Source organism: Hordeum vulgare, chromosome 5H (genome assembly GCF_904849725.1).
Source record: "Hordeum vulgare subsp. vulgare chromosome 5H, MorexV3_pseudomolecules_assembly, whole genome shotgun sequence".
NCBI lineage: Eukaryota > Viridiplantae > Streptophyta > Magnoliopsida > Poales > Poaceae > Hordeum > Hordeum vulgare.
The window spans coordinates 133,940,886-133,962,955 of record NC_058522.1 but is presented as its reverse complement, the minus strand read 5'-3'; positions in this window follow the sequence as shown (position 1 = coordinate 133,962,955).

The window sequence follows — 22,070 nt, the reverse complement described above, 5'->3', positions numbered from 1 at the left end:
GATCATGAAATTCATCCGAGCAAGGTCTTCAATTCCACATAAGGCTAATTTTCAGAATCACTTCAATTTTTGCCTTTGATAGAAGTTATCAAAAAGACATTCTCCTGAGTGGATGGAAAAGGCAAATCTGTTATTGATGAAGGCACTCATTCTCTGGATGGTCCATTTCGTCGTGCTACTTCATATACCACAAATGACGATACTTCCACCCAAGACTCTGCTACAAAGGCCACTGGACAAAACCCTCAAGCTTTTTCCCCTCGTGTGATGACTGATCATGAGCTTATTTTAAGTCTTCATCAGAAAATCGATCATTATCACAAGTGGGTAAAGTGTCAGTTTGGTTGAGTTCTTTAAAATATGACTATAACGCAAAACTCTCTGAGGAACAATTAATATTATGCTCATGAAATCTTCGACCGCACGTGGGCCATTCTATCCCATATCAAGACTCTTGAAGAACTTGCAACAATGGAATTTCACCAAAACTTTGATTGGTCATGGCCTTCTTCAAAGAAATTCAAGAAAGTCAAAGTACCTCAATAGGTTACAAGCTCATTTTCTTCGTCACGCAAGACGGATGAAGCTCGGGACCTTGACGACACTGCTGCAGGCCTCGCATCGACAAACGACCCCGTCAACACTGTCGCTCCTCCACAACCTTCGAGATGATATTCATCAGGGGTGTTAGTCCTTAATTTGCGTCCCTTTTCGTCACTTAATGACAAAGTGGGAGAAATTTGAGTTAGTCTTCAAATGGGTCTTCACATATGGGTTGTTTTTTTAAGTTACAACTCTCGCTCTTTTGAGGTGTTTGTTTGAATGATTTGTAAACTTAAGTGTGATGGTGGTCTCACTCTTTTGAACTGCTTTGTGCAAGCTTATCTCCCCTAGTTCATTAATGCGCGAATGCTGAATTTCGTCATACACCATTTTCCATCATGCATTTCAATTTCCTCGTGATATATCTTAAATGCGTGTATGGATTCCAAGATATAGGGGGAGATATCCATGATTTTAACCTACCATGTGCATTTGCAGTCCAAAGAAAATTCTCAAATATGCATATCTTTTGGGGGAGTTTCTTTATCTCTTGCAATCAAATTCGTCAAACTCAGTACTTACACTTCATATGTTAATCCCTATTGAAAACTTGACCTATTTCTCATCAATCACCAAAAAGGGGGCGATTGTAAGTTTATCTAGTTCCCCTTAGTGATTTTGGTCAATTGAAGATCTGTTAGTGAGTGTACACCAGCTCTATAAGTCACTTAGGAGTTTGATATATTCGAAGAATGTTGACCCCTGAAAATTAGTGTCTCCAACTGAAGACTTTGATGTTTCCATGAAGACTTTGAAAGTGAGAACATTGGTGTGACTTTGAAGATATTGATGCGAGCACTATGAAGCATGAAGACTTTCGTTTTCTTGTCTCATTTCCTTTCTTTTGAGCCATAGGAACACTGTATTTTTAAAGGGGGTCGAGATAATACCAAGGAAAAGTTTCATAGAGATGCTCATCTCCAAGCCTACGAATATCCAATCCTTCGAGTGAACCCTTTGGATATCTTTTACAATCGATTCAAATTCTTTAGTGACAAAGACGATGTTCTTCTGGTTTGCAAGGAAATTGGTCTGACTGAAGAGTTTGGATTTCACGAGTGCGGATTACCTGAAATGAGTAACATGATAGCCCTGAGGACTTTCATAGTTTGAAATTCTGACTGTTGTTGCGCTTAGCGCCAGCTGTCTCAATATATCTTATCCACATAACAATCACATCATTGGGGGCATTTATGTGTTATCATGTCAGATTGCACCGTGGCTATAAATAGACACCCCTACAACCACTAGTTGGTTGGCTGCTCTGAGAGAGAAATTGACAAGTGCCATTTGAGAGCAACCCAGCCTCCAAGGACTTTGAGTAAAAATCATCAGTGAGCAAAACCCTAAAACTCAAACACCTAAAGCCCATAGTGATTGAGCATCACTAAAGAGATTGTTCCTGTATGGAACCGATGCTTGTTACATTTGAATAATGTGTATCTTCTAGATGGTTAGGCATTAATGTACTAGAGTATCCAAAAGGAAATTGTGCATTGTCGTGTGACCGAGTTTGTGAAGGTTTGGAAGTCTACCTTAAAGACTTACCACGAGTATTCAGTGAGGTCTGTGTGACCTTAGCTTAAGGTGAATACGGTAAGGATTGTGTGTCCTGGGACTATGTATCCTATGGTTTAAATACCAAGCCGCTCCAAACCAGACGTACGACTGTCACAGTAGTTGGAACTCAGACATCAAAACATTGTCTTCACGGAGCCCCTGGTTCTATTTCCTCAACCCTTTCATTTCCTCGAGTACTCACTGATGAAATTGGTCGTTAATGATTGAAGACTTTGAGTGAAGATTTTCTCAATATCCTAAATCCAAATTCTTCAATCACCTTCTTCTTCACCTGCTTATCCTGTTTTTCATGCTACTTGTGCTATGTGTATGTTTTGTTTCATCATGATGACTATGCTACTGCTCTATCATGCATGCACTTGAGTACTTATTCTACTGCTAGTCGTCACTTAGGAAATTTCTCAACTAGTAATTCCCTAGTGACGAATTTGTAAAAATCGCCTATTCATCCCCTCTAGACGATATAACACACTTTCAACTTTTGGTACTACTATAAATAGCTTCATATTTCTATTATTGCATAAATTAGTTTATTAGAACTTCTCCATGACTTATAACCCCCCTCGATACTATCCATGGCATCATCAAAAGAAGCAAACTATGCAAGCAAAAATAGAATCAGTATAAAACAGAACAATTTGTAATAAATAATTAAGTACCATACTTATTTAACTCTAACAATTCTGACAAATTAAGAAGACCTGCAGAATGTATATACAAATACCGTGTAAAATATTCATATCAAAAAGACATTCGAGTAAAATCAGAAAAATTCTGCAGTGGACGCTAAAGTTTATGTTTTTGGATGGTATCAATTCTACTTATTATTCAAATCATCCCAAAGGATTTACTTGGCAAAACACTATCTTAAACATAAAAAAACAATCATTACAAAGGCAACATACATGTTATCACACACAGATATAAATAAATGATAATTATCGGGTTGTCTCCTAACAAGCTCTTTCTTTATAGCCGTCAAGATAGGCTTGATATATCAATAATGCTCACATGAAAGGCAATAATTGAAACATAAAAGGAACATCATATAGCATCTGAAATACACATGTAAGTCTAACATACTTACTATTTATAGGCATTTTAAAGGAGAACAAATTATCAAGATATGTAATATCTAGAATATGCAAATAGGAAGAGTAAATCATTAATAATTTCAACACAATGAGGGGTGATTGACTAACATGAAAATTCATATAATCATATTTACCTCTCTCATAATAATTACATGCAGGATTGTAATCAAACTCAATTACATAAATATCATGTAAAACATTCTCTTATGATCCAAATGCATACAAGTCTTATAATCTTCCAAGCAAGTGTGAATAACATCAACTGAAGTCATGACCTCTCCAAACTAACTTTTATCGATAATTTCATAAGACTGATCATTATTCAAAATAGTGGGATTATTATTACCTAAAGTTGACACTCTTATAAACTCACTTTTAGTACTATTGCAAATATCAATATCAATAATATATTCATCATGAAGATTAGATGAATTTTCAAGATCGTAAGAAACATCATGACTATTACCCCAATCATGATCATTAGCATAATTGGAATTCATAGAATCTATACTAAGAAAATTGTAGGCATGCTTTTCATTAAAGGAACTATCATGAATATATTTATAAGTTTCTTTGAACACTTCATCACAATTTTCATATTCACGATTTTCAAGCAAGGCCTTATAAAGATAATCTAGTGCACCCATCTCACTAGCAATTGGTTCAACATAATCGGGTCTTTTCAAAATATTAGCAAGTGGATGATGATCCATTTGTCTTAATTTGTTTATTTTACATTATGTTTTTGTGTGACAAAGATAAAGATGACATTGCTAGGTAAGTAGATAGTAGAACAAGTGAATGATAATTCATGCGAAGGTACTTGACGGTAGGTTGGTGATAAACCCCGACAACGGCGCCAGAAATACTTCCTGATACTTGTGATCTGCGTTGGTTTTTTTGTGAAGAGGAATGGGTGATGCAACATAGTATAGATAAGCATCTCCCTCTGTGAGAACCAAGGTTATCAAAACAATAGGTGTAATATGTGATACGTCCATTTTGCATGATGCTTTCATCTTCTTATTTATCACTTCTTGGGTTGTTATTTCACTTCACGGTACAATACTTATGCCTTTTCTCTCTTATTTTGCAAGGTTTACATGAAGAGGGAGAATGCCGGCAGCTGGAACTCTGGCTTGAAAAAGGAGCAAGTTTGAGATGCCCATTCTGTGCAACTCCAAAAGCCGTGAAAATCAACGATGATTTTTTTTGGATTTATAAAAAATACTGGGCCAAAGAAGTGCGAGAGGGGCGCCAGCACGTGGCTACAAGCCTGCTAGGCGCGGCCACCCCCCTGGCCGCGCCCAGGGGGCTTGTGGGCTCCCTGCTGGCCCACTGGCCCCCCTCTTTTTCTACAAGAAGGGTTTCGGTCTGGAAAAAATCAAGAGGATGCTTTTCGGAGGATTTGGCCCCGCCACGAGGCGGAACTTGAGCAGAACCAATCTAGAGCTCCGGCCGGGGAAACTTCCCTCCCAGAGGGGGAAATCGTCGCCATCTTCATCACTAATACTCCTCTCATCGGCGGGGACTCATCTCCATCAACATCTTCATCAGCACCATCTCATCTCCAAACCATAGTTCATCACTTGTAACCAATCTCCATCTCGCGACTCCGATTGGTACTTGTAAGGTTGCTAGTAGTGTTAATTACTCTTTGTAGTTGATGCTAGTTGGATTACTTGGTGGAAGAGTTTATGTTCAGATCTTTGATACTACTCATTACCTCTCTGGTCATGAATATGATTATGCTTTGTGAGGAGTTACTTTTGTTCCTGAGGACATGGGATAAGTCATGCTAATAGTAGTCATGTGAATTTGGTATTCGTTCGATATTCTGATGTGTTGTATGTTGTTTTTCCTCTAGTGGTGTTATGTGAACGTCGACTACATAAAACTTCACCTTTATTTGGGCCTAGAGGAAGGCATTGGGAAGTAGTAAGTAGATGATGGGTTGCTAGAGTGACAGAAGCTTAATCCCTAGTTTATGCGTTGCTTCGTAAGGGGCTGATTTGGATCCACTAGTTTAATGCTATAGTTAGACTTTGTCTTAATTCTTCTTTCGTAGTTGCGGATGCTTGTGAGAGGGGTTAATCATAAGTGGGATGTTTGTCCAAGTAAGGGCAGTACCCAAGCGCCGGTCCACCCACATATCAAACTATCAAAGTATAGAACGCGAATCATATGAACATGATGAAAACTAGCATGACAGAAATTCCCGTGTGTCCTCGGGAGTGTTTTTCCTCCTATAAGACTTTTTCCTGGCTTGTCCCTTGGTACAAAAGGGATTGGGCCACTTTGCTTCACCGTTGCTACTTTTGTTACTTGCTACTTGCTACGAATCATCTCACCGCACAACTACTTGTTACCGATAATTTCAGTGCTTGTAGATATTACCTTGCTGAAAACCACCTGTCAGATCCTTCTGCTCCTCGTTGGGTTTGACACTCTTACTTATCGGAAGGACTACGATAGATCCCCTATACTTGTGGGTCATCAAATCTCTTTTCTGGCGCCGTTGCCGGGGAGTGAAGCGCCTTTGGTAAGTGGAACTTGGTAAGGAAATATTCATATAGTGTGCTGAAATTTATTGTCACTTGTCACTATGGAAACTAATCCTTTGAGGGGCTTGTTCGGGGTATCTTCACTTCGAATGCAAGAACAAAGAGTTGCTCCTCAGACTGCTGCACCTACTGAAAATGTTTGCTTTGAATTTCCTTTGGGTATGCTTGAGAAACTGCTGGCTAATCCTTTTACAGGAGATGGAACATCACATCCAGACTTGCATCTAATCTATGTAGATGAAGTTTGTGGTTTATTTAAGCTTGCAGGTTTGCCTGAGGATGAGGTCAAGAAGAAGGTCTTTCCCTTATCTTTGAGGGATAAGGAGTTGACATGGTATAGGCTATGTGATGATACTGGATCATGGAACTACAATCGGTTGAAATTGCAATTTCATGAAAAGTTTTATCCCATGCATTTAGTACATCGTGATCGGAATATTTACAATTTTTGGCCCCGTGACAGAGAAAGCATCTCTCAAGCTTGGGGGAGGCTTAAATCAATGTTATATTCATGCCCCAATCATGAGCTCTCGAGAGAAATTATCATTCAGAACTTCTATGCTCGGCTTTCTCATGATAATCGCACCATGCTTGACACTTCTTGTACCGGTTCTTTTATGAAGAGAGATATTGACTTCAAATGGAATTTATTGGAGAGAATTAAACGCAACTCTGAAGATTGGGAGCTTGAAGAAGGTAAGGAGTCAGGTATGAATTTCAAGTTTGATTGCGTTAAATCCTTTGTTGAAACAAAAACTTTTTGTGACTTTAGCGCAAAGTATGGACTTGACTCCGAGATAGTAGCTTCGTTGTGTGAATATTTTGCTTCTCATATTGATCTCCCCAAAGAGAAGTGGTTTAAATATCATCCTCCCTTAGAAGTCAATGTAGTTAAACCCAATCAAGTTGAAGAGAAAGTCATTGCCTATAATGATCCTATCGTTCCCAGTGCTTACATTGAGAAACCACCTTTCCCTGTTAGGATAAAGGATCATTCTAAAGCTTCAACTGTGATACGTAGAGGCTATATTAGAACAACTAGACCCCTGAGAAAATTAGAGTTCAACCTAGCATTGCTATTATCAAAGATCTCCTGTCCGACGATGTTGAGGGACATAATATTCACTTCTGTGAAGATGCTGCTAGAATTGCTAAACCTCACATTAGAGACAAACATAGGCCTGTTGTTGGCACGCATGTTATTTCTGTTAAGATAGGAGATCATTGTTATCATGGTTTACGTGACGTGGGTGCTAGTGTTAGTGCAATACGTCAATCCTTATATGATGAAATTAGAGATGAGATTGCACCTGTTGAGATAGAGCTTATTGATGTCACTATTCAGCTTGCCAATAGAGACACTATCTGCCCAGTGGGAATTGTTAGGGATGTTGAAGTCTTGTCTGGTAAAATGAAGTATCCTGCTGATTTCCTCGTTCTTGCTACCGCACAAGATAGCTTTTGTCCCATCATATTTGGCAGACCTTTTCTCAATACCGTCAATACTCATATTGACTGTGAGAAGCAAAATGTCACTATTGGCTTTGAAGGCATGTCACATGAGTTCAATTTCTCCAAGTTCGGTAGACAACCTCATGAAAAGGAATTGCCTAGTAAGGATGAAACTATTGCCTTAGCTTCTATTGTTGTGCCTCCTACTGATCCCTTAGAGCAATATTTGCTTGAGCATGAAAACGATATGCATATGGATGAAAGAGATGAGTTAGATAGAGTTGTCTTAGGACAATATCCTATCCTTAAGAATAATTTGCATGTTGAACTGCTTGGGGATCCACCCCCACCAAAGGGTGATCCTGTGTTCGAGCTTAAACAGTTGCCTGATACTCTTAAGTATGCTTATCTTGATGCAAAAGAGATATATCCTGTCATAATTAGTGCTAGCCTCTGAGAGCATGAAGAAAAGAAGTTACTAAAAACTCTGAGGAAGCACCGTGCTGCTATTGGATATACTCTTGATGAACTTAAGGGCATTAGTCCCACTCTATGCCAGCACAAGATTAAAACTGATCCTGATTCCGAACCAGTTGCTGATCATCAACGGAGATTAAATCCTAAGATGAAAGAGGTAGTAAGAAAAGAAATACTAAAGCTCGTGGAAGCGGGTATTATCTATCATGTTACTCATAGTGATTGGGTGAGTCCGGCGCATTGCGTCCCTAGGAAGGGAGGCGTTACTGTTGTCCCTAATGATAAGGATGAATTGATCCCGCAGAGGATTATTACTGGCTATAGGATGGTGATCGATTTTAGGAAATTGAATAAGGCAACTAGGAAAGATCATTACCTTTTCCCTTTTATCGACCAAATGCTAGAAAGACTGTCTAAACACACACACTTCTTCTTTCTAGACGGTTATTCTGGTTTCTCCCAAACACCAGTTGCACAATCTGATCAGGAGAAAACCACTTTCACCTGCCCTTTCGGTACCTTTGCTTATAGACGTATGCCTTTTGTCTTATGTAATGCACCTGCCACCTTTCAAAGATGTATGATGGCTATATTCTCTAACTTTTGTGAAAAGATTGTCGAGGTTTTCATGGATGACTTCTCCGTTTACGGGTCTTCTTTTGATGATTGCCTCAGCATCCTTGATCGAGTCTTGCAGAGATGTAAAGATACCAATCGTGTCTTGAATTGGGAGAAGTGCCACTTTACGGTTAATGAAGGCATCATGTGAGGACATAAATTTCTGAAAGAGGTATTGAAGTCGATAAGGCTAAGGTTGATGCAATCGAGAAAATGCCATACCCCCAGATATCAAAGGTATAAGAAGTTTCCTTGGTCATGCTGGTTTCTATAGAAGGTTCATTAAAGACTTCTTTAAGATTTCTAGGCCTCTTACCAATCTCTTGCAAAAGTATATTCCTTTTGTCTTTGACGATGATTGTGAGGAAGCCTTCGAAATACTTAAGAAGGCTTTGATAACTACACCTATTGTTCAACCACTTGATTGGAACTTACCTTTTGAAATCACGTGGGATGCTAGTGATTATGCTGTTGGTGCTGTCCTAGGGCAAAGAGTTGATAAGAAGTTGAATGTTATTCACTATGCTAGTAAAACTCTAGACAGTTCCCAAAGAAACTATGCCACTATGGAAAAGGAATTTTTAGCCGTCGTGTTTGCATGTGAAAAGTTCAGGTCTTACATAGTTGATTCCAAAGTCACCATTCACACTGATCATGCTGTTATTAAGTACCTCATGGAGAAGAAAGACGCTAAACCTAGACTTATCAGATGGGTTCTCTTGCTACAAGAATTTGATTTGCACGTTGTTGACACGAAGGGTGCTGATAACCCCATAGCAGATAACTTGTCTAGGTTGGTGAACGTTCTTGATGACCCACAACCTATTGATGATAGCTTTCCCCATGAGCAATAGAATGTCATCAATACTTCACGTAGTGCACCGTGGTATGCTTATTATGCAAACTATATCATTGCCAAATATATACCACCTAGTTTCACATACAAGCAAAAGAAGAAATTCTTCTCTGACTTGAGACATTACTTTTGGGATGCTCTTCACCTTTATAAGGAAGAAGTAGATGGTGTTATTAGACGTTGTGTACTTGATCATCAACAGGGACAGATCCTACAGAAGTGTCACTCCGAGGCCATATACGTCTCCATCGTATCTACTTTTCCGAACTCTTTTGCCCTTGTTTTCGACTCTAATTTGCATGATTTGAATGGAACTAACCAGGACAAACGCTGTTTTCAGCAGAATTGCCATGGTGTTGTTTTTGTGCAGAAATAAAAGTTCTCGGAATGTTCTGCAAATTTACGGAGAATTTTTCTGGAATAAAAGAAAAATACCTGCGCAAAGATCCACCGGAGGGGGCGTGCTAGTGGGGCTTGTGGGGCCCACGTGGCACCACAGCCCCCAAACTCAGCTCTATTTATTCCATCTCGCCCGGAAAAAAAATCAGAGAGAAGGATTCATCGCGTTTTACGATACGGAGGCGCCGCCTCCTCCTGTTCTTCATGTGGAGGGCAGATCTGGAGTCCGTTTCGGGCTCCGAAGAGGGGAAATCGTCGCCATCGTCATCATCAACCTTCCTCCATCGACAATTCCATGATGCTCTTCACTGTTCGTGAGTAATCTCATCGTAGGCTTGCTGGACGGTGATGAGTTGGATGGGATCTATCATGTAATCGAGTTAGTTTTGACGGGGATTGATCCCTAGTATCCACTATGTTCTAGATTAATGTTGCTACTACTTGGCTATGCTTAATGGTTGTCACTAGGGCCCGAGTGCCATGATTTCAGATCTGAACCTATTATTTTGTCGCCAATATATGTGTGTTTTAGATCCTATCTTGCAAGTTGTAGTCACCTACGATGTGTTATGACCCGGTAACCCCGGAGTGACAATAGCCGGAACCACTTCCCAGAGATGACCATAGTATGAGGAGTTCATGTATTCACCACGTGTTAATGCGTTGGTCCGGTTCTTTATTAAAAAGCGAACCTTAATATCCCATAGTTTCCATTAGGCCCCCGTAGCCACGGGAGGGATCGATAATAGATGTCATGCAAGTTCTTTTCCCTAAGCACGCATGACTACATACGGAATACATGCCTACATTAGATTGACGAACGGGAGCTAGTCACATATCTCTCCATGTTATAGCTGCTACATGATGAATCACATCCGTTATACTCATCCACCACCGATCCACTGCCTACGAGTCTTTTACTACTGGTCCTTGCTACGTTACTTTGTCCAGGCTTGTCCCTTGGTACAAAACGGATTGGGCCACTTTGCTACTACTGTTGCTACTGCAGTTACTCTGCTGCTGGTGCTACTGTTGTTCCTTGCTACTTTGCTGCTACTTGTTGCAAGACTTTTCTGGAGCCGTTGCCGGGGAAGAATAGTTCCCCGTCCACGTGCAACCTACTGGCGCCATTGATACAATAGTTAGGAATAGTCTGCCGTCAACACAGTTGTTTCTGACACCGTTGCTATCATACTACTTTGCTACTGATACTTTGCTTGCAGACACTAATCTTTCAGGTGTGGTTGATTCTGACAAACTCAGCTGCTAATACTTGAGAATATTCTTTCGTTTCCCCTTGAGGCGAATCAACAAATTTGGGTCGAATACTCTACCCTCGAAAACTGTTGCGATGCCCTACACTTGTGGGTTATCAAGACCTATGGAGGACACCATGCGGGAGATAGAACTACACACAAGGTATTGCAATCAGGTTTCTATTGGCCCACTCTCTTCAAGGATGCCCGTAAGTTTGTCTTGTCTTGTGACGAATGTCAAAGAATAGGTAATGTCAGGAAACGTCAGGAAATTCCTATGAACTATTCACTTGTCATTGAACCATTTGATGTCTGGGGCTTCGATTATATGGGACCTTTTCCAAAATCCAACGGGTATACTCATATCCTAGTTGCTGTTGATTACATCACTAAGTGGGTAGAAGCTATCCCCACTAGTAGTGCTGATCACAATACCTCTATCAGGATGCTTAAAGAAGTTATTTTCCCTAGATTTGGAGTCACTAGATATCTAATGACCGATGGTGGTTCACATTTCATTCATGGTTCTTTCCGTAAAACGCTTGCTAACACTAGTAGAAAACAGGGCATTTGTCCCGGTTCGTAAGGGCCATTAGTCCCGCTTCTTGAACCGGGACTAATAGGTCGTTACTAATGCCTCCCCCCTTTAGTCCCGGTTCTTACACAAACCGGGACAGATGGGCATCCACGTGGCCGCTGCGGGCAGCCCACACAGGGGGACCTTTGGTCTCGATTGGTGACATAAACCGGGACCAGAAGGCATCCACACGTCAGAAACTGGCTGCAGCTGAGGTTTTTTTTTAAAGTGGCTGGTTTAGGGGTTTTGGGGGTTAATTTAGGTTGTTATTAGCTAGCTATTAGAGAGAAGTGTCCTCTCTTATCTTCGTGCTTGGTCTACCAACGCCACTGCTATGTTCATTTCACCCGCTGATATATAATAACTCTTCATGCTCGCATCATACATCATCATATATAATAACAAGTCCTACAAATCATGCATCATCATACATCATAATAACAAGGAGCATCCATGAGCATGCACAAAAATTCATCAGGCACACAACCATCATACTTAAAAGTGGAGTAGCAGTTCAACACTATCGTACTTAAAAGGTTTATACTATAAAGATTAAAGCCATCACGTTCTTAAGATATTCACTCCTGCTTCTTCACCTTCTCCTTCATCATCTTGATGCGCTTAGAGCGGCGAAGCCCCTGGCCAGGCTGTGGGATGTACTCCTCTACCATAATTGGCATGGCCCTGTCGCCCAGCTGTGGGACATCCATCGTGAGGCCATCGTCGCTGCTACTTTCGCTGTCGCCACAGTCGCTGCTGCCGTAGACATAGCACCTGTCACACTACTCGCTGCTCCTGCTCCCATTGCCTTGCCAAATGCAAAAAAGTTTTTTTTAAAAATGGGTGTGAGAGATAGCCTAATGGAGAGGAAGAAGAGACAGAGCATACCGGAATCGTCGTCGTCTTGGTAGCGCCTCCGACACATATCCGACACATAGTCATGTCGAACACCTTCACGGCGAACGTGGCGTTGCCATCGTACCTGAAGACAAGGAAGTACCCGATCCCCAGGTCGTAGGCACGGACGAACTGCTTCCAGCGACGATCTAGGTACATGCGGCCATCGGCGTCGAACACCACCTCCACGGCCTGCCTCAGCTTCATGTTTTGTGGCCGATGGCCGTCCATCATCTTCACAAAATTGTGGGGCAACACCAGCATGGAGGATTTCTCAAGTATAACCGTGAAGAACTCCATCTCTGAAAAGCAGCAGAAGAGACCAATTACTACCCTTTACAACATTGTCATACAACATTTACAGCAACATGATCATTAGTATTAGGGAGGACCTAATTAAATACCCTATTTAATGTAAAATAGCATAAAACAATATAGACCCTGACTCGAGGTCGGAGGGGGTCGGTGACGGGGACGACGACACGGATGATGGAGGGGGGGTCCTAGATTTCTGCATAGTGCTCTCTAATCTTAGCATTTAAAGTAGGAGTACTTTTCCAATTTGAACATTCATTAAGCAAAAAACAAATCGTAAAATAAAGTAGTATTCAAATTAGCATGCATTCAATTATAAGCAAGACTACATCATCGATCTCTTGTGTCCATACATCGTCGAATATTATCACTAATTAATACTCCTCGAATACTATCATACATAAAGCATCATTAATACAGCTAGAACTGTAGCACCCGATGGGTATCGTCGCGGGCGGTGGACACCCAAAGAGAAGGAACCATCACAGTATCATAGCTCCAGTGAGATCCCTGAAGAACATGCCAGGTATTGTCGAACCTGCCCTCTAATGCAGCCATGTAGCGATGGACGTGCTCGTCCTGCTCGCTCACGCGGTGACGTACCACCTCCGCGGTGTCCGGAAGCCTCGGCACCGTCACTGGCCCACGCGACCGCCACCAAACAAGGATCGGGTCAACAACGGGCTCCCTCCTCACCAACCTACGTCCCCCGGAAGTTACCACCTCCCAATACCAGCCGGGCGGAGCCCAGTCCCGGACATGGCCCTCTGATCAAGCAGGTGTCCTCCGCCGAGTCAACGATGAGGATGCGGGATAGGCATCGTAAAATGAACTAAAAAATAACATTTCTATAAGGCATGGAAAAAAACGAAATCAATACATTGAATGAAACTATTCTATGCTTTATTATATTTCATTGAAATGTTAAAATTGTAAAGCATTTGATTTTCGTTTTAAGATACCCACAAAAATTAGCACTTTTGTTTTCACATTTGTTTTGAAGGAACTACACACATAACAAAAAAATCTGACAAGTATAAGACTAACCACTATTTCCAAAATCAATATACTTTCACGAGACCATTGCTAAGTAACGAGTCATTAAAACTAGCCCGTGCAAATGCACGGGTTGTTGACTAGTGGATATTAGTTTGAATCGTCCTTTGCATGTAATTAGATGCATGCATGAGAAAACTATGGATGGTTGATAGAGTATATTCACTGAACAATCTAGAAGCACCATATGAATTATTGGCCACTACACAAAGTGGTTGGGTATATCGGATAACAAACACATGCTGGTGATATATTCATAGCAAGAATGACGAACAATGAAGAACGTGAAAGCTTATAAACAAGGGAGAGATAAAAAGGTATATAAATGTAAAAAGTGGTTGATTGAATATTTTGCTATGTGTTGTTCAATGCACCGTAACCTCACAACTATTTATGATGTTGCTGGACTTCCCATAAAATGAAGTATTCCAAATCCTTTAAATATTCTTTAATAATTAACCGAACTCGGATTTAAGTATGGTTGAGACAACAATTTCATTTTTGGGTACCACAATCCACATATGATCTCGGATGGAGGTGCGCCCAATTTCAAATTTATATATATGGGTGATACAAACAACTTTCTTGTTGAACGTTTTTTGGATTTGAGGCCATATTTGTGCCAAATATCACGCACAAAGAAGGCAACGACTCACGCTACCCATCAGACGTTGGTCATATGGGTATATTTTTGTTTGAAGAAGAGGTTAAGACCCCCGGTCTCTGCAAACATACATATATGCAAAATGCAAACATACATGCATGCAATGAGCATTCTACAACTATATATGTATATAGAAATCAAATGTTACAAATCAAAAATTAAAAACAAATAAATAAATAAAAAAACAGAGCCATGGCGGCGGCGGCTCACATTGGGGGCGGCCGGGGCGACGGCGTGGGCGGCGAGGGTGACGGCGACGGCGGCGGGGGGCGGAGGGCGAGGGTGACGGTGACTGGCGACGGCTCGGGGGCGGCGGAGGGCGACGGGCGACGGGCGACGGTGACGGGGCAGCCTGGCGGCGCCGTGGATGAGCTCACAGCGTCGCCGGGCGTGGATGAGCTCGCGGCGCCGTCAAATCTGAAAATTGCCAAAGTGTTGGCTTATATAGAAGAAGCATTGGTCCCGGTTCGTGGCACCAACCGGGACTAAAGGGTTGCATTGGTCCCGGTTGGTGGCACCAACCGGTACCAAAGGTCTCTTTTCGGCAGCCCAAATGGCGGGAAGCAGAGGCCTTTGGTCCCGATTGGTGCCACCAACCGGGACTAAAGAGGGCATTAGTCTCGGTTGGAGCCACCAACCGGTACTAAAGGCATGTGCCTACCACAGCCGCGGTGCGGTTGGATGTTTAGTCTCACCTCGCCAAGCGAAGGGCTGCCGAGCCTGTTTATAAGCTCCGCCGCGGCTACAATGTAGAGCGGTACGAATTTAGAGACAAAATTCAACCTCAATTCAAACAGCTAGTTAGGCTAACTAGCACTTTAAATTCAAAGAGCTAGTTAGGCTAACTAGCACTTTGAAGTTAGGTTGAATTTCTCTCTAAATTCGAATCTATTTTTTAAAGTTTTTTCCATTATTTTTGTTTTGTTTTTTTTTTGTTTCTATTTAAATTCAAAGTGCTAGTTAGCTTATTTTGTTTTGTTTCTACTTGCAACAAAATACTTATTTTTTTATTTTATATTGTTTCTACTTACTTATTTATTTTCTTTTATGATAATTATTTTTTCTATTAATGTTTGTAACAAAATTCTAATTAATTTTAGTTTCAATAATACTAGAGGTTTATAAAAGCTTTTTAGTTGATTCCTTTATTTTAATTTTTCCGAGTTTTTTTTTGCTTTCTTTTTCGTTTCTAATTACTTATTTATTTTCTTTTACGATAATTCTTTTTGCTATTAATGTTTGTAACAAAATTCTAATTACTTATTTATTTTCTTCTATGATAATTCTTTTTGCTTTTAATGTTTTGAACAAAATTCTATATAATTTTAGCACAAAGGCATTTTATTTGGTACAGATTTTAAGGCTAGGCCCCACGAGCACCTTTTAGTACCGGTTCGTGGCATGAACCGGTAAAAGAGTTTTTTAGTTGATTATTTCTGCAGCTGTTTTTTGTCCCACCTCGCCAAGCGAGAGGCACTCGCAGCGGTTTATAAGCCCTGAGTGTAGAGACGGTGAAGGGAGAAGCGCAGTGCTCACCTGTCTGTTACAACATGCATTTCAAATGAACTACAAAAAGGTTGACAGTTGGCATGGTATCATCATAATAGTTGTGGAGAAAGTCTTCACTTTTTCTTCGCTTGTGTCCTTTCCTTATTGCGCCGTAACCATGATAATCTTCATGATTCATCAGGATGCTTGGGTCAGCCTTGACTTTGAAGGGAGGAATTTCATGAAACTTTTCGTAGTCTTCGGACATGTCTGTCTTGCGCTCCAGTCCCACGATGTCCTTTTTTCCTGAAAGAACTATGTGGCGCTTTGGCTCATCGTATGATGTATTCGCTTCCTTATTTTTTCTTTTTGTCGGTTTGGTAGACATGTCCTTCACATAGATAACCCGTGCCACATCATTGGCTAGGACGAACGGTTCGTCAGTGTACCCAAGATTGTTCAGATCCACTATTGTCATTCCGTATTGTGGGTCTACCTGTACCCCGCCTCCTGACAGATTGACCCATTTACACTTAAACAAAGGGACCTTAAAATCTACTCCGTAGTCAAGTTCCCATATGTCCACTATGTAACCATAATATGTGTCCTTTCCCCTCTCGGTGGCTGCATCAAAGCGGACACCACTGTTTTGGTTGGTGCTCTTTTGATCTTGGGCGATCGTGTAAAATGTATTCCCATTTATCTCGTATCCTTTCGAAATCATAACAGTCGAAGATGGTCCCCTGGACAACAAGTACAGCTCATCACAAACAGTGTTTTCATCTCTGAGACGTGTTTCCAACCAACTGTTGAAAGTCCTGATGTGTTCACATGTAATCCAGTCGTCGCACTGCTCCGGGTGTTTGGAGCGCAGACTGTTCTTGTGTTCATCGACATAAGGGGTCACCAAGGTAGAGTTTTGTAGAACTGTGCAATGTGCTTCACACCAAGAATATCCGTCCCTTCATATTATTGTCTCCCCTCCAAGCGTGCCTTTACCAGTCAGTCTCCCCTCATACCGCGATTTAGGGAGACCTATCTTCTTAAGGTCAAGAATGAAGTCAACACAAAACCCAATGACATCCTCTGTTTGATGGCCCATGGAGATGCTTCCTTCTGGCCTAGCGCAGTTACAGACATATTTCTTTAGGAATCCCATGAACCTCTCGAAGGGGTACATATTGTGTAGAAATACGGGGCCCAGAATGATAATCTCGTCAACTAGATGAACTAGGACGTGTGTCATAATATTGAAGAAGGATGATGGGAACACCAGCTCAAAACTGACAAGACATTGCACCACATCACTCCTTAGCCTTGGTAAGATTTCTGGACCGATCACCTTCTGAGAGATTGCATTGAGGAATGCACATAGCTTCACAATGGCTAATCGGACGTTTTCCGGTAGAAGCCCCCTCAATGCAACCGGAAGCAGTTGCGTCATAATCACGTGGCAGTCATGAGACTTTAGGTTCTGAAACTTTTTCTCTGCCATATTTATTATTCCCTTTATATTCGACGAGAAGCCAATCGGGACCTTCATACTGAGCAGGCATTCAAAGAAGATTTCCTTCTCTTCTTTTGTAAGAGCGTAGCTGGCAGGACCTTCATACTGCTTTGGAGGCATGCCGTCTTTTTCATGCAAACGTTGCAGGTCGTCCCGTGCCTCAGCTGTATCTTTTGTCTTCCCATACGCGCCCAAGAAGCCTAGTAGGTTGACGCAAAGGTTCTTCGTCACGTGCATCACGTCTATCGAAGAGCGGACCTCTAGGTCTTTCCAGTAGGGTAGGTCCCGAAATATAGATTTTTCTTCCACATGGGTGCGTGTCCCCCAGCGTCACTCGGAACAGCTAGTCCGCCGGGACCCTTTCCAAAGATTACGTGTAAATCATTGACCATAGCAAGTACGTGATCACCGGTATGCATGGAGAGCTTCTTCCGGTGATCTGCCTCGCCTTTGAAATGCTTGCCTTTCTTTCGACATTGATGGTTGGTCAGATGAAATCAACGATCGCCCAGGTACACATTCTTCCTGCAGCTTCCCAGGTATATATACTTTCGGTGTCAGCTAAACAGTGCGTGCATGCGTGGTATCCCTTGTTTGTCTATCCTGAAAGGTTACTAAGAGCGAGCCAATCGTTGATGGTTACAAACAGCAACACGTGCAGGTTAAATTCCTCCTGTTTGTGCTCATCCCATGCACGTACACCGTTTCCATTCCACAGCTGTAAAATTTCTTCAACTAATGGCCTTAGGTGCACATCAATGTCGTTGCCGGGTTGCTTAGGGCCTTGGATGAGAACTGGCATCATAATGAACTTCCGCTTCATGCACATCCAAGGAGGAAGGTTATACATACATAGAGTCATGGGCTAGGTGCTGTGATTGCTGCTCTGCTCCCCGAAAGGATTAATGCCATCCGCACTTAAACCAAACCATACGTTCCTTTGGTCACGTGCAAACTCAGCCCAGTACTCTCTCTCGATTTTTCTCCACTGCGACCCGTCAGCGGGTGCTCTCAACTTCCCATCTTTCTTACAGTCCTCACTGTGCCATCGCATCAACTTGGCATGCTCTTTGTTTCTGAACAGTCGTTTCAACCGTGGTATTATAGGAGCATACCACACCACCTTCGCAGGAACTCTCTTTCTGCGGGGCTCGCCGTGAACATCACCAGGGTCATCTCGTCTGATCTTATACCGCAATGCACCGCATACCGGGCATGCGTTCAAATCCTCGTACGCACCGCGGTAGAGGATGCAGTCATTAGGGCATGCATGTATCTTCTGCACCTCCAATCCTAGAGGGCATACAACCTTCTTTGTTGCGTACGTACTGTCGGGAAATTCATTATCCTTTGGAAGCTTCTTCTTCAATATTTTCAGTAGCTTCTCAAATCCTTTGTCAGGCACAGCATTCTCTGCCTTCCACTGCAACAATTCCAGTACGGTACCCAGCTTTGTGTTGCCATCTTCAGAATTGGGGTACAACTTTTTTTGTGATCCTCTAACATGCGATCGAACTTTAGCTTCTCCTTTTGACTTTCGCATTGCGTCCTTGCATCGACAATGACCCGACGGAGATCATCATCGGGCACATCGTCTGGTTTCTCTTGATTTTCAGCAGCTCCCCCTGTTGCAGCATCACCGTATTTAGGGGGCACATAGTTGTCATCGTCCTCTTCTTCTTCGCCGTCTTCAATCATAACCCCTATTTCTCCGTGCCTCGTCCAAACATTATAGTGTGGCATGAAACCCTTGTAAAGTAGGTGGGTGTGAAGGTTTTTCCGGTCAGAGTAAGACTTCGTATTCCCACATTCACTGCATGGACAACACATAAAACCATTCTGCTTGTCTGCCTCAGCCACTTGGAGAAAAATATGCACGCCCTTAATGTACTCGGAGGTGTGTCTATCACCATAAAACCAGTGTCGGTTCATCTGCGTGCATTACATATAATTATGTGTGTCAAAATTAAGAAAATCAGACAAATATCTATCTAAAGTAAGAAAATCAGACAAGTATCATAAAGAAGATAAGAACAAGAGGCTCACCACGGTGGTGCCGGCGACGAGATCGGCGCGGGCGATCAACGGCGGTGAAAACGGGGACGGGGCATGATGGACCCCTAAATCTAGACAAATCTCGGGAAAAATGAAGCTCCTAGGTCGAGCTTCGAGAGGAGAAAGCTTAACTAGTGTGGCTCAGGCATTTCATTAAACACCTCATGTGCATAGGAGGTGAGCTAGAGCACCAAAATGCCCTCCCCTCGCCGGCCAAAAAAAATAGAGTGCTCTGCCGCGGCGATGGGTATATATAGGCAACTTATTTGTACCGGTTCGTGGCATGAACCGGGACTAAAGCCACCCCTTCTGTCCCGGTTCATGCCACGAACCGGGATCAATGGTTGTGGGCCAGCAGCGAGGACCATTGGTCCCGGTTTGTTGCTCGAACCGGGAAAATGGCTCTACACGAACCGGGACCAATGACCAGGAGGCCCCGGCCGGCCCCCTCGGCACACGAACCGAGTCTAATACCCCCCATTGGTCCCGGTTCTTGAAGTACCGGGACTAATGGCTGGCCAGGGCCGAACGATAGCAATGTTTTCTACTAATGTAAGTACGATTTCAATCATAGAATTGCGTCTCCCTATCACCCTCAGTCCAGTGGACAAGTAGAGGTAAGCAATAGAGAGATTAAACTAATTTTGCAAAAGACTGTCAACAGGTCTAGAAGCTCGATGATGCACTGTGGGCTAAGAAGCTCGATGATGCACTGTGGGCTTATAGAACTGCCTATAAGAATCCCATGGGCATGTCTCCGTACAAAATGGTGTACGGTAAATCATGTCATTTACCTCTTGAGCTAGACCATAAAGTTTATTGGGCAATCAAAGAGCTCAATTTTGATTTCAAACTTGCTGGTGAGAAGAGGTTATTTGATATTAGCTCGCTTGATGAATGGAGAACTCAGGCATATGAGAAAGCCAAGTTGTTCAAAGAAAAGGTTAAGAGGTGGCATGATTAGAGGATACAAAAGCGTGAGTTCAATGTAGGTGATTATATCTTGCTATATAACTCTCATTTAAGATTTTTTGCACGCAAGCTTCTCTCTAATGGGAAGGTCCCTATATTGTTGAGGAAGTATATCATTTTGGTGCTATCAAGATCAACAACACGGAAGGTAATTGTTCGAGAGTTGTAACTGGGCAGAGAATCAAGCATTATATCTCAGGTACTCCCATAAATGTTGAAAGTAATATCAATACCATAACTCCGAAGGAAATCTAAGGATATTTATCAGCCTGTTTCAGACTCCGAAAACGAAGAGGTATGTGTTTCGGTAAGTAAACAGACTCCAAAACTTTGCTAGTAGGAATTTTTCTCCATTTTGGAATATTTGAAAAAATAGAAAAATTGGAAGTAGTCCGGAAAGCACGCGAGGAGGCAACAAGCCTGCCAGGCGCGGGCCCACCCCCTGTCCGCGCCTGGGGGGGGGGCTTGTGGCCACCTCGTGTGCCTCCCGGACTCCGTTTTCGTGCGGAGTACTCCTTCTGGTCAGAAAAAAATCATTACATATTCTCCCGAAAGGTTTGACCCTCGTATCACGCATATTTCCTCAGTTTTCGTTTCGAGCCTGTTTTCTGCCACAGATTTATAGCAAGATGTCGTCTCAGGAATGTGTGGGGGAGAACAATCTCCCTCAATTATATAGAGAAGTAAATGCTGATCTGAAAAGGATGGAGGTCATGGAGGCTAAGGAAAGGCTACCTAAAGAAACCAAGGGCAGAACTAAGGGGAAGAATCAGGCATGAGACGAAGTGCAATCTGTGCTCAACAAGGAAGAAGTTGAAGAAGTGGATTTCCTCCAACCCTACCTCCACCTACTGTCTCCATCCTTGATTGAACTCTTGAGGTTTTGTGAAACAACTCGTGCTCGCAATACTTATCTCACTCGTGAAGTTGTTTTGCTGGAGAAACATATCACAGATCTCCAAGGTATAAATCAAAGATTAATGGCCCTCTTGGAGTCAAAGATTGCAACAACTCCACCACCATCACCTCCAAAGGAAGACAACTGAGCATGAATATGGGCAATCCCCTTGGCATGTGCCAAGCTTGGGGTAGATGCCCTGGTATCGTATCACCATCACATCTTTTGCCTTTACCTTTGTTTTAGTTTGTTCCTTTTCAGTTTTCTCTTTCTCTAGTAGAATAAAGGTCTTAGTGTTTTAGGCTTGAGTTTTGTTTTTTGTCACCCCTATGTATTCGAGCTCGTGAGCCATATAATAAAGAGTGTCTTAGTTAAGGGCTTTGCCTCATGCCATGATCAAAAGATTGAGGAAAGAACAAAAGCATGAAAGATCATGTAATGATCTTATGGGAAGTGATGGCTTCACATATAGAAAGAATGATGATTGAAACTTGCTGAGGGTAGACAAACGTAGACCTTGGTCATTGTTGCAATTAATAGGAAGTGATAAAGAAGGAGAGGTTCACATATAAATATATCATCTTTGACACCATCTATGATTGTGAACACTCACTAAACTATTGCATGCTTAGAAGTAGATGTTGGACAAGGAAGACAACATAATGAATTGTGTTTGCTTGGTTCTGAACAATGTTATATAAGAGATCCCTTAGCATGTGACGATTGCTTCCACCTCACACT